The sequence below is a fragment of the Somniosus microcephalus genome, unplaced genomic scaffold (genome assembly GCF_052327205.1).
Source record: "Somniosus microcephalus isolate GS21.2 unplaced genomic scaffold, FLI_Smic_1.0 unresolved_chr8, whole genome shotgun sequence".
NCBI classification, from domain to species: Eukaryota; Metazoa; Chordata; class Chondrichthyes; order Squaliformes; family Somniosidae; genus Somniosus; species Somniosus microcephalus.
The window spans coordinates 3,344,430-3,358,999 of NW_028225186.1; the positions used below are offsets into that span (position 1 = coordinate 3,344,430).

The following is a 14,570-nucleotide window of genomic DNA, read 5'->3' on the forward strand; positions in this document are numbered from 1 at the left end:
CATGGAAGCTTGCAGTACAGTATGAGGCCATTCGGCCAATCGTGCCAGTGCTGTCCCCTTGAAAGATCAGACGTGCTTTCTCCCGCTATTATCTGCATTTCCCTGTCCTCTCTCGTTCCGCAGTGCCCCGCACAAAAGACAAACAGAAGGAGAACACTATGCTAATGATGAATTGATGCAGGAGCTTTTTATACAGTTCCTCACCGTTTAAAATTATTTTAGGTTCAATTTTTCGCTGTTGATCTTTTCCAAGGAGCACGTTAAGGTGCTGCCCAAAGGTTTAAAATTGGGGATGTTAAAATTCCTCCCCGTCGGGGAATTTCACCCCGGTCTCCCGCGTGACAGGTGGGGATACTCACAACTATACTAACGAGGAAGTGAGCATTGTAATGTCTGTCAGAGTAAGAATCGAGCCTGTTACACAGAAACAGGATGCCATTCAGCCCCTGAAAACTGTTGCACAGGAACAGGAGCAGAACATTCATTCCCTTGATCCAGTTGCACAGATACAGCTAATATATTATTTATGCTCAAGTGATGTGTTTGCTATGAAATGAATTGTTTAAAATGTTAACCTGCATTGGCCGGGAATCGAACCCGGGTTACGCGCGTGGGAAGCGAGAATTCTACCCCTGAACCACCAATGCACGCCGAATTAACAAATTCCATTTTCTGTTAGCTACAATTTATTTTTGGCTTTTGTTAATACAAGCGGGGACACGGCGTTAACATAAAAAGCTAAATGCAGCAGATACTGCATCTGGAATTGTTGACTAAATGCTGGAAACACTTCGAAGGTCCTGGAAGATCCGTGGATAGAGAATCACAGGGATAACCTCTCAGGTGCATGAGCTCACGGTTGAGCTAAGATTTTGCACTTTTCTAGGTGCCGTGGGAGTTTCCTTCCAACGTTGTTTAGCTTCTCAAAAATTACATAATTAAGAAACTAACGTTCCCCAAAAGAATAAATAGGAGCAGGATTGGGCCATTCAGCTCCTCGAGCCCCGCCATTTAATAAGTTCGTGGCTGATGAGATCTTCGACACAACGCAACTTTTCCGCCCGCTACCCATAACCCTTGACTCCCCGACATACAGAACTCGTTTGACGTCTTACAGTGTGGCCCGAGGGACAAGCGATTTCAGTTATGTTGATGGGGTGGACAAGCTGGAATTGCTTTCCTCTGGAGGCTAAGAGGAAATTTAATAAAGGCTTGCAAAATTACAATGGCTTTTGATAGAGGAAATAAAGACAACCGCTTTCCAATGGCAGGAGGGATGGTAACAAGAGGTAGAATTGTCTTATGCAGCGAATGTTAAGGCCTCATGAATATCAGGATAAGTTCTGACGGCCAAGGTACTCTGTCATTCGAGTCTTGAACACGTAGCTAATGTTGCATTCTTCACACTGGCAATGAGTTGACTGACAGCCGTGCTGTGATCAGCTAAGTTTGTTAGGGAGATGCAGTCGGCAAAATAATACATGGAATGCCGATAATCACCGTGACTGTTCTGACACTGTGAGGTACACATAAATGTGGGCATTTAAGGTGTCTTGTTCCCAATGTCATTTCCTGCTGACTTTGAAACAGCAGGCATTTTACAGAAGGCAAGGAAGTGAATGTTGCACCTCGGTACCGAATGTTGCGCTGCTGACTGTTGAGGCAACAGCAGCGTGGAAAGTTGAAAGTTTGATGAGGTGCAAGCATTGTTTGGCGCGGGTGCTTTGATTGCTGGCATTTCAAACAGCCAGAAAAAGCACTGGTTCCCTGACCGGGTATCGAACCCGGGCCGCGGCGTTGAAAGCACCGAATCCTAACCACTTGACCACCAAGGAAACTATGGAAAACATCCTGCCAGCAAGCAGAACAATGCAGTCTTTCCTCCTTGCTGCTTTGAAATTAAGGTCACTTTCGCGCCAGGCAAACTTTTCATACAAGATGTCATTTTTTAGGCGAGATCACAAACGACATGTTCAAGAAACCACAGCATCAATTGCGGGTAGGCGTCCACCTGAAATCTATTTGCTTCTGTGCTTTTCTCAGTGATACACAGTCAGAGAAAAGCCGTCGGGATATTTAATAATCAGCAACAAAATATCAAGGACAACACAGAGGAAATAGTAATGCACTGCTTGAGACAAAGACTCAAACACATACACGAACACAGATGTGTGCTCACTTTGTGTGGGTATGTCTCAGAAATCCATATGATTCATGGAAGCTTGCAGTACAGTGTGAGGCCATTCGGCCAATCGTGCCAGTGCTGTCCCCTTGAAAGATCAGACTTGCTTTCTCCCGCTGTTATCTGCATTTCCCTGTCCTCTCTCGTTCCGCAGTGCCCCGCACAAAAGACAACCAGAAGGAGAACACTGTGCTAACGAGGAATTGATGCAGGAGGCTTTTATACAGTTCCTCACCGTTTAAAATTATTTTAGGTTCAATTTTTCGCTGTTGATCTTTTCCAAGGAGCACGTTAAATTGCTGCCCAAAGGTTTAAAATTGGGGATGTAAAAATTCTGCCCCGTCGAGGAATTTCACCCCAGTCTCCCGCGTGACAGGTGGGGATACTCACAGCTATACTAACGAGGAAGTGAGCAATGTAATGTCTGTCAGAGTAAGAATCGAGCCTGTTACACAGGAACAGGATGCCATTCAGCCCCTGAAAGCTGCACAGGAACAGGAGCAGAACATTCATACCCTTGATCCAGTTGCACATATACAGCTAATATATTATTTATGCTCAAGTGATGTGTTTGCTTTGAAAATTACATAATTAAGAAACTAACCTTCCCCAAAAGAATAAGTAGGAGCAGGATTGGGCCATTCGGCCCCTCGAGCCCCGCCATTTAATAAGTTCGTGGCTGATGAGATCTTCGACACAACGCAACTTTGCCGCCCACTCCCCATAACCCTTGACTCCCCTGTAGCTGAAATATATGTCTATCAGACATACAGAACCCGTTTGACGGCTTAGAGTGTGGCCCGATGGACAAGCGACTTCAGTTATGTTGATTGTGTGGAAAAGCTGGGATTGCTTTCCCCTGGAGGCTAAGAGGAAATTTAATCGAGGCTTGCAATATTACAGTGGGTTTTGATAGAGGAAATAAAGACAAACGCTTTCCAATGGCAGAAGGGATGGTAACCAGAGGTAGAATTGTCTTATGCAGCGAATGTTAAGGCCTCATGAATATCAGGATAAGTTATCACGGCCCAGGTACTCTGTCATTCGAGTCTTGCACACGTTGCTAATGTGGCATTTTTCACAGTGGCAATGAGTTGACTGATAGCCGTGCTGTGATCAGCTAAGTTTGTTAGGGAGATGAATTCGGCAAAATAATACATGGAAGGCGGATAATAACCGTGACTGTTCTGACACTGTGAGGTACACATAAATGTGGGCAATTCAAGTGCCTTGTTCCCAATGTCATTTCTTGCTGACTTTGAAACAGCAGGCATTTTACAGAAGGCAAGGCAAGTGAATGTTGCACCTCGATACCGAATGATGCACTGCTGACTGTTGAGGCAACAGCAGCGGTGTGGAAAGTTGAAAAGTTGATGCATTGTTTTGGCTTTGATTGCTGGCATTTTAAACTGCCAGAAAACGCACTATTTTCCTGACCGGGTAATCGAATTCGGGTCGCGGTGGTGAAAGCGCCGAATCCGAACCACTATACCACCAGGGAAACTGCGAAAAGCGTCCTGCCAGCAAGCAGAACAATGCAGTCTTTCCTCCATGCTTCTTTGAAATTCAGGTCACTTCCACGCCAGGCATCTTTTCGTACAAGATGACATTTTTTAGGCGGGATCACAAAGGACATGTTCAGGAACCCACAGCATCAAGTGCGGGTAGGCATCCACCTGAAATCTATTTGCTTCTGACCCACTGACCACAAGCTGACCGATCACAAAGAAAGTGACCAAATGATCACAATCTGAAAGAACACACAGAAACTGACCCATTGACTAAAACCTGATGGAACAAACACTGAAACTCTCACACTGACCAGAAACTGACCTAAGACACCGAAAGTGACCCATTGACCACAACCTGGACAAACACACAGAAAGTGACCAACTGAACAAATCATGACTGAAGAAACAGAAACTGACCCACTGACAACAACTTAACCTAACACAGAGAAACTGTACCACTGATCAAACACTGATGGAACTGACAGAAAATGATCCACTGACCACAAACTGACCGAAAACAAAGAAGCAAACCCACTGACCACAAACTGACCGAGCACACAAAGACTGGCACAATGAGCTCAACCTGAACAAACTCACAGAAACTGACCCACCGGACACAACATGACCGAACTCACAGAATCTGACAAAATGACAACAACCTTACTGAGCACACAGAACTGACCCACTGACCAAAACTTGAACAAACACAAAGAAACTGAAACACTGAAGACAACCAGACGTAACACACATAAATTGGCTCACTTACCACAACCTGACCGAACACAAAGTAACTGACACACTGTCCACAACATGATCGAACATACTGATTCTGATACACTAACCACAACGTGACTGAACGCACATAAACTGACATACTGACCAAAAAGTGACCGAACACACAGAAACGAACCCACTGACCACAACCAGACCGAAAGCACAGAAACTGACCCACTGACCACAACCTGGCTGATCAAACATAAACTGACACAGTGACCAAGTCCTGACTGAACACACAGAAACTGACCCACTGACCACAACCTGACAAAACACACAGAAACTGGCCCACTAACCACAACATGACCAAACACACAGAAACAAAACCACTGACCACAACATGTCCGATCACACATAAACTGACCCACTGACCACAAATTGACCGAACACACAGAAACTGACCCACTGACCACAACCTGACAGACCACACAGCAACTGACACACTGACGGCAACCTGTACGATCACACAGAAACTGACCCATTAACCACCACCTTTCCAAACAAACAGAAACTGATCCACTGACCACATACTGACCAAAGTCAACCAAACTGAACCACTGATCACAGCCTGCCCAAAACTCAGAAACTGACCTTCTGATGATAACCTGGCCGGACATGCAGAAACTGGCCAACTGAACACAACCTGACCGAACACACAGAAACTGACCAACGGACCAGAACCTGATCAAAAACACAGAAACTGACACTCTAACCACAGCCTTACCAAACACAAAGAAACTGACCTACTGACCACAACCTGGCTGAACACACAAAAACTGTCCCACTGACCACAACCTGACCAAAGACACTGAAACTGACACACTGACCACAAATTGAACGAGCACACAGAAATTGAGCAACTGACCACATCCTGACCAATCACATAGAAACTGACCCACTGACCACAATCTGACTGAACACACAGTAACTGACCCACTGAGCAGAACCTGACTGAACACACAGAAACTGACCCACTGACAACACATGACAGAACAAATAGAAACTGGCCCATTGACCACAACCTGACCGAACTGAACCAGACTGAGCCACTGACCACAACCTGACAAAACATGCAGAAACTAACCTTCTGGCCATGACCTGAGCGAAGACACAGAAACTGACCGACTGACCACAACATGACCAAACACAAAGTACCTGACCCACTGTCAACAACCTGGCTGAACACACAGAAACTGACCCACTGACAACAACCTGACAGAAAACACGGAACCTGACACAATGACCACAACCTGAACGAGCACACAGAAACTGACACACTGAACAAATACTGAACGAACACAGTGAAACTGACCCACTGAGCACAACCTGAGAGAGCACGCAGTAACTGAGCAACTGGCCACAAGCTGACCAATCACACACAAACTGAACCACTGGCCACAACCTGATCGAACAAACAGAAACTGGCCCACTGACCACATACTGACCGAACTCAACCAGACTGAGCAACTGACCACAACCTGACCGAACATGCAGAGTATCACACACTGACATAGCCAGACCGAAAACACAGGATATGATCCACTGACCACAACCTGACTGAACAGACAGAAACTGACCCATTGACCACAACCTGACCGAACAATCACTGAAACTGACCCACTGACCAAAACATGAGACAGCACACAGAAACTGACCTTCCAACCACAACCTGAGTGAACACAAAGCAACCGACCCATTGACCACAACCTGACCAACTGAACAAATCCTGACAACTTGGCTGAACACACAGAAATTGATCCACGGACCACACACTGACAGAACTGACAGAAAATTATCCACTGACCACAACCTGACCGATCACCCATAAACAAACCCATTGGGCACAAACTGACCGAGCACACAGAAACTGACCCACTGACCACAACCTGACCAAACACACAGAATCTGACAAACTGATGACAACCTGACCGAACAAACAGAAACTGACACATTGACCACAACCTGACCGAAAAAACACTGAAACTGACCCACTGACCATAACATGACCAAGCACACAGAAACTGACCTACCTACCACAAGCTGACCGAACACACAGAAACCGACCCATTCACCGAAACCTGGCCAAACACACAGCAACTGACCAAATGAACAAATCCTGACAGAACACACAGAAAATGAACATTGGACAGCAACTTGACGGAACAGACAGAAACTGACCCACTGACCACACAATGACGGAACCCGCAGAAACTGATCCGCTGACCACAAACTGACTGAACACACAGAAACTGACTAACTGACCATATTTGGACCAAACACACAGAAATTGACACACTGACCACAATTTGTCCGACCAGAGAAACACTGACCCATTGACCACAATCTGACCCAATACACTCACAGTGACCAAATGACCATAACCTGACCGAGTACACCAAAACTGAACCACTGATACAACCTGACGGTGCACAGAGAAACTGACTCACTGACCAGAACATGACCGAACACACAGAAACTGACCCATTGACCACAACCTGACCGAACAAACACTGAAACTGACCCACTGATCAAAACATGATAGAGCACACAAAAACTGACCTTCAAACCACAACCTGAGCGAACACAGAGTAACCGACCCATTGACCACAACCTTTACAAACACACAGTAACTGACCAACTGATAAAATCCTGACAACTTGACTGAACACACAGAAACTGATCCACGGACCACACACTGACGAAACTGACAGAAATATATCCACTGACCACAACCTGACCGAACACACATAAACAAACCCACTGGGCACAACCTGACCGAGAACACAGAAACAGACCCACTGACCACAACCTGACCAAACACACAGAATGTGACAAACTGACGACAACCTGACCGAACAAACAGAAACTGACACATTGACCACAACCTGACCGAAAAAACACTGAAACTGAACCACTGACCATAACATGACCAAGCACACAAAAACTGACCTTCCTAGCACAACCTGACCGAACACAAAAACCGACCCATTGACCGCAACCTGGCCAAACACACAGCAACTGACCAAATGAACAAATCCTGACAGAACACACAGAAACTGAACATCTGACAACAACTTGATGGAACAGACAGAAACTGACCTACTGACCACACAATGACGGAACCCACAGAAACTGATCCGCTGACCACAAATTGACTGAACACACAGAAACTGACCAACTGACCATATTCGGACCAAACACATGGAAATTGACACACTAAAAACAACTTGTCCGAACAGACAAACACTGGCCCATTGACCACAATCTGACCCAATACACTCAAAGTGACCAAGTGACCACAACCTCACCGAGTACGCCAAAATTGAACCACTGACAACAACCTGACGGTGCACAGAGAAACTGATGCACTGACCAGACCCTGACCGAACACACAGAAAGTGACCAAATGACCACAACCTGAGCAAACACACAGATAATGATTCACTGACCACAACCTGACAGAACACACAGAAACTGACTTACTGATCACCGCCTCTCCGAACACACAGAACCTGACCCACTGACCACCACCTGTCCAAGCACACAGTAAGTGACCCACTGATAACAGTTTGACCACACACGCAGAAACTTACGCATGGAACACATCCTGACCGATCAGACAGAAACTGAAACACTGACCAAATCCTGACTCACAATACAGAAACTGACCCATTGACCACAGCTAGTCCCAACACAGAGAAACTAACCCACTGACAACAACCTGACTGAACACACCGAAACTGACAAAATAACCACAACCTGAGTGAACAAACAGAAACTGACCCATTGACCACAACCTGACCGAAAACACAGAAACTGATACAATGACCAACTCCTGACTGAGCACACAGAAACTGACACACTGACCACAACTTGAATGAACACACAGGAATTGACCCACTGGCGACAACCTGACCAATCACGCAGAAAGTGACCCATAGACCAGCACCTGTCAAAACACACAGATACTGACCCACTGACAACAACCTGGCTGAAGACACAGAAACTCACTCATGAACACAACCTGGCCGAACACACACAAACTGACCAATGACCACAAACTGACCGAACAAACAGAAACTGACCCACTAACCGCAACATGATGGAACACAGATAAACTGGCCCACATACCACAGCCAGACTGAGGACACAGAAACTGACCCACTGACCAGAACCTGACAGAACACATAGAATCTGACCCACTGTACAAATCCTGGGCGAACACACAGAAACTGACCCACTGACAACGTTTTGACGATACACACAGAAACTGACCCACTGACCAGATCCTCTCCGAACAGACAGAAATTGACCCATTGAACACAACCTGACCGAGTACATAGGAACTGACACACTGAGCAAATCCTGACCGAACACACAGAAACTGGGACACTAACAAAAACTTGACTGAACACACAGAAACTGACCCACTGACCACAAACTGAAGGAATCGACAGAAATTGTTCCACTGACCACAACCTGACTGAACACACAGAAACTGACCCACTTAACACATTCTGAACGGACTCACAGAATATGACCCACTGACAAAAATCTGACCGAGCACGCAGTAACTGACCCAGTAACCACAACCTGACCAAACACACACAAACTCACCCATTGACCACAACCTTACCGAACACACAGATCCTGACTCACTGACCACAACCTGACCAAACACACAGAAACGGACCCACTGACCACAACCTGATCGACCACACAGAAACTGAGCAACTGACCACAAACTGACCGAACACACAGAAACTGACACACTGACCACAACTTGAATGAACACGCAGGAATTGACCCACTGACGACAACCTGACCAAACATGCAAAAAGTGACCCGTAGACCAGCACCTGTCAATACACACAGAAACTGACCCACTGACAAAAACCTGGCTGAAGACACAGAAACTGACTCATGAACATAACCTGGCCGAAACACACAAACTGACCAATGACCACAAACTGACCGAACACACAGAAACTGATCCACTAACCCCAACCTGATGGAACACAGAGAAACTGGGCCACATACCACAGCCAGACTGAGCACACAGAAACTGTCCCACTGACCAGAACCTGGCAGAACACATAGAATCTGACCCACTGAACAAATCCTGGCCGAACACACAGAAACTGACCCACTGACAACATTCTGAAGATACACACAGAAACGGACCCACTGACCACAACCTGACCGAACACACAGAAACTGACACACTGCCCACAACCTGACCGAAAACACAGAAACTGTCAACCTGACCTCACCCTGACTGAACACGCAAAAACTGACACTGTGACCAAGTCCTGACTGAACATACAGAAAATGACCCACTGACCACATCCTGACAAAAGACACATAAACTGACACAATGACCACAACCTGAACAAACACAAAGAAAGGGACCCACTGACGACAATCTTATCTAGCACGCCAAAACTGACCCACTGAACACATCCTGACCTAACACATAGAAACTGACCCACTGACCACAACTGACCGATCACACAGAAACTGCCACGCTGACCACTACCTTAACGAACACACAGAAACTGACGCAGTGAACAAATCCTGACTGAACACACATAAGCTGACCCACTGACTACATCTTGGCCAAACACACAGAAACAGACCCGCTGACCAAATCCTGACCGAACACACAGAAGCTGACCCACTGACCACAACTGGACCGAGCATACATAACCGGACCCACAGACCACAAACTGACCGAACACACAGAAGCTGACCCACTGAACACAACCTGATCGATCACGCAGGAAACGACCCACTGACCACAACCTGACCGAATGCACTGATAATGTCACACTGAGCACAAACTGACCGAACACACAGAAAATGACCCATGGAACACAACGTGACTGAACAAACACTGAAACTGACCCACTGACCACAAACTGAATGAACAAAAACTGTAAATAACCCACTGACCACAACCTGACCGAGCTCACAGAAAAGGTCCTTCCTACCAAAACCTGACCCAACACAACGAAAGTTACCCATTGACGCCAACCTGGCCGAAAACACAGAAACTGACCAACTGAACACATCCTGACTGAACACACAGAAACTGAACCACAGAAACAACTTTACCAAACAAACAGAAACTGACCCACTGACCACACACTGATGGAACCCACAGAAACGTATCCACTGACCATAAACTGACTGAACACACTGAAACTGACTAACTGACCACAACCTGACCGAGCAAACAAAAATTGAACCACTGGCGACAACCTGACCGAACACACAGAAACTTCCCCATTGACCACAACATGAACGAACACACAGAAACTAACCCACTGAAATTAACATGAATGCACACACAGGAACTGACCCACTGAACACAACCTGACTGTACACAACAAAACTGAACCATTGACCACAACCTGGCCAAACACTCAGAAAGTGGCCAGCTGAACAAATACGGACCGAACACACAGAAACTGACCCAATGACAATAACTTGAACGAGCATACAGAAACTGTCCGACTGACCACACACTGACGGAACCCACAGAAACTGATCCACTGACAACATCATGACTGAACAGACAGAAACTGACCCACTGTTCACCTACTGGCCGAAAACACAGAAACTGACCCACTGATCACCACCTTTCCGAGCACACATAAACTGACCCACGGTCCACATACTTACTGAGAACCAGAAATTGACCCACGGACTAAATCCTGGCCAAACACACAGAAACTGACCCACATAACTCAAAATGCCCAAGCACACAGACACTGACCCGTTGACCACAACCTGACTGAACAAACACTGAATCTCACACACTGACCACTATCTCACCGAGCACACTGAAACTGACCCATTGGCCACAACCTGGCCAAACACACAGAAAGTGATCAACTGAACAAATCCTGACCGAACACACATGACCTGGAACACTGACAATTACATGACTGAACACACAGAATCTGTCCCACTGACCACAAACGGAAGGAATCGACAGAAATTGATCCACTGACCACAACCTGACTGAACACACAGAAACTGACCCACTGAACACCTCCTGAACGAACTCATAGAATCTGACACACTGACCAAAACCTGACCGAGCACACAGTAACTGACCCACTGACCACAACCTGACCAAACACACACAAACTCACCCACTGACCACAACCTGATGAAACACACAGAAAATAACACACTGCCAACAACCTGACCGAACATGCAGAAACTGTCACACTGATCTTAACCTGACTGAATACACAAAAATTGACTCAGTGACCTAGACCTGAGTGAACACATAGAAAATGACGACTGACCACAACCTGACAAAACACACAGACACTGACACAATGACCACAACCTGAACAAACACACAGAAAGAAACCCACTGACCACAACCTGATCTAGCACACAGAAACGGACCCACTGAACAGATCCTGACCAACCACAAAGAAACTGATCCACTGACCACAACTGACCGATCACACAGAAACTGGCACACTGACCACAACCTGAACGAACACACAGAAACTTACCCACTGACCACAACCTGACCGAAGACTCAGAAATTGACCCACTGACCAAATCCTTACCGAACACACATAAACTTAACCACTGACCACAACCAGTCCAAGCAAACAGAATCGGACCCACTGAACACAAGCTGACCGATCACACAGAAGCTGACCCACTGACATAACCTGACCGAAAGCATTGATAATGTCCCACTGAGCACAATCTGACCGAACACAAATAAACTGACCCAAGGACCACAACCTGACTGAACAAACACTGAAACTGACCCACTGACCACAACCTGAATGAAAAAAACTGAAACTGACTCACTGACCAGAACCTGTCCGAGCTCACAGAAAAGGGACTTCATACCAAAACCTGACCCAACACACCGAAACTGACCCATTGACCACAACCTGGCCAAACACAGATAAACTGACGAACTGAACAAATCCTGACCGAACACACAGACACTGAACCACTGAAGCAACTTGACCGAACGAACAAAAACTGACCCACTGACTACACACTGATGAAACCCACAGAAACTTGAACACTGACCATAAACTTACTGAAAACACTGAATCTGACTTACTGATCACCACCTGACAGAGCAACCAAAAATTGACCCTCTGGCGAAAACCTGACCGAATACACAGAAACTGACACAGAGACCAACACCTGTCCTAACACACAGAAACTGACCCATTGACCACAATCTGGCTGTTTTTTAGTATTCTACTGTTTAGTATTTAGCATTCTAGTTTTATTATTAATAGTTTAGTTGTTTTAAAAAAAATGTTCTACTGTTTAAACGACCTGTATGGTTCATGAGGGTAGCCGCTGTTTTACGAACTCATCCACAATTTTCCACTTTATTAATTATTTTATTGTTATTATTAAACAATTCTGTCAGTACTGTTTCTTCACTTATCTGCTACGACAGTCAATCACTTCTGGATATAAGATCGTCCGGAGATTTAGGACTTACCCCCGATTTTTCGAACTGTGATTCTGCTGCTACTACCATCAACCCTCCCACCTGCTTACCTGACTTCATTCCTGTGATCAGGACGCGACGACGGCGCAAGCGGGGCAGACGAGCAGGTGCATTAGTGAAGCTGATGCGACGTGAACACCACCCCCCCCTCCGATTATTCTCCTGGCGAATGTGCAGTCACTAGACAATAAGCTGGACGAAGGAGGGAGGCTCACCTTACAGCGAGACATTAAGAACTGCAATGTCTTGATTTTTACTGAGACTTGGCTTGATCCATCGACACCAGCTTTGGCCATTCAACCAGAGGGATTCAACATTCACCGGCTAGACCAAACAAAAGACTCGGGGAGGAATAGAGGGGGTGGAGTATGCTTTATGATCAACAATTCTTGGTGTTCCAACGTGGAACTACTTACATCTTCTTGTTCACCCGATCTTGAACACCTGATGATCAAATGCCGACCATTCTACCTCCCGAGAGAGTTCTCATCCGTGATAATTACAGTGGTGTATATTCCACCACTAGGCCAACGCAAATAGGGTACTAAACGAGCTGTATGGGATCATTAGCAGGCTTGAAAGTTCCCATCCAGAGGCTGCATTCATCGTGGCTGGCGATTTCAACAAAGCCAAGCTGAGGAAAGCACTGCCTAAATACCATCAGCATATCCCCTGCCCAACTCGAGCCAAGAACACACTAGATCACATTTACACTCCATTCCGGGATAGATACAAGGCCCTCCCCCGCCCTCCCTTCGGCAAATCAAATCACAACTCCATCCTGCTGCTACCCACCTATAGGCAGAAACTGAAACAGGAAAAGCCTGTGATGAGATCTCTACAACGCTGGTCGTATCAATCAGACGCTATGTTACAAGACTGCTTTGATTCCACTGACTGGGATATGTTCCGGAATGCCTTGGACAATGACATCAACACATATACAGATTCGGTCATTATTTTCATAAACAAGTGCATAGACGACGTTGTTCCGAGGATTGTTGTACGAACATTTCCCTACCAGAAACCATGGGTAAATGGCAATAGCCGTGCTATGCTAAAAGCACGGTCCATCGCATTCAACTCTGGGGACATGGACGAGTACAAGAAATCAAGGTAAGACCTCAGAAAAACCATCAAAAATGCAAAAAGACAATACACGGAAAAAGTGGAGTCACACTATCACAGCACAGATTCGCGTAGGATGTGGAGTGGACTACAATCTATTACAGACTACAAAGGGAAACCCAACTGTGTCATGCCCAGCAATGCCTCTCTCCCAGATGAGCTTAACACTTTTTACGCCCGGTTTCAGGCCAACAACTACTGGCCTGTTACAAGGGCGCCCGCGGCTCAGGACGACCGGGTCTTGTCAAACTCTGTGGCTGACGTGAGCAAGACCTTTGAGAGAGTGAACACCCATAAAGCACCCGGTCCAGATGGAATCCCTGGGCGTGTCCTTAGAGCAGGCGCTGACCAGCTGGCAGCCGTGTTTAAGGATGTATTCAACCATTCACTGTACCAGTCTGTAGTCCCCACAACTTCAAGATGACATCGGTTATTCCAGTCCCCATATAATCAA

At 46.2% G+C, this 14,570-nt stretch overlaps 1 non-coding gene across 1 annotated transcript; it reads right to left on the reverse strand.

Annotated features, from left to right (window-relative positions):
* Positions 1-576: 576 nt before the first annotated feature.
* trnag-ccc (transfer RNA glycine (anticodon CCC)) lies at positions 577-647 on the reverse strand. The gene has a single exon. It is a non-coding gene; the product is annotated as a tRNA-Gly (tRNA).
* Between the last annotated feature and the right edge of the window lie 13,923 nt (positions 648-14,570).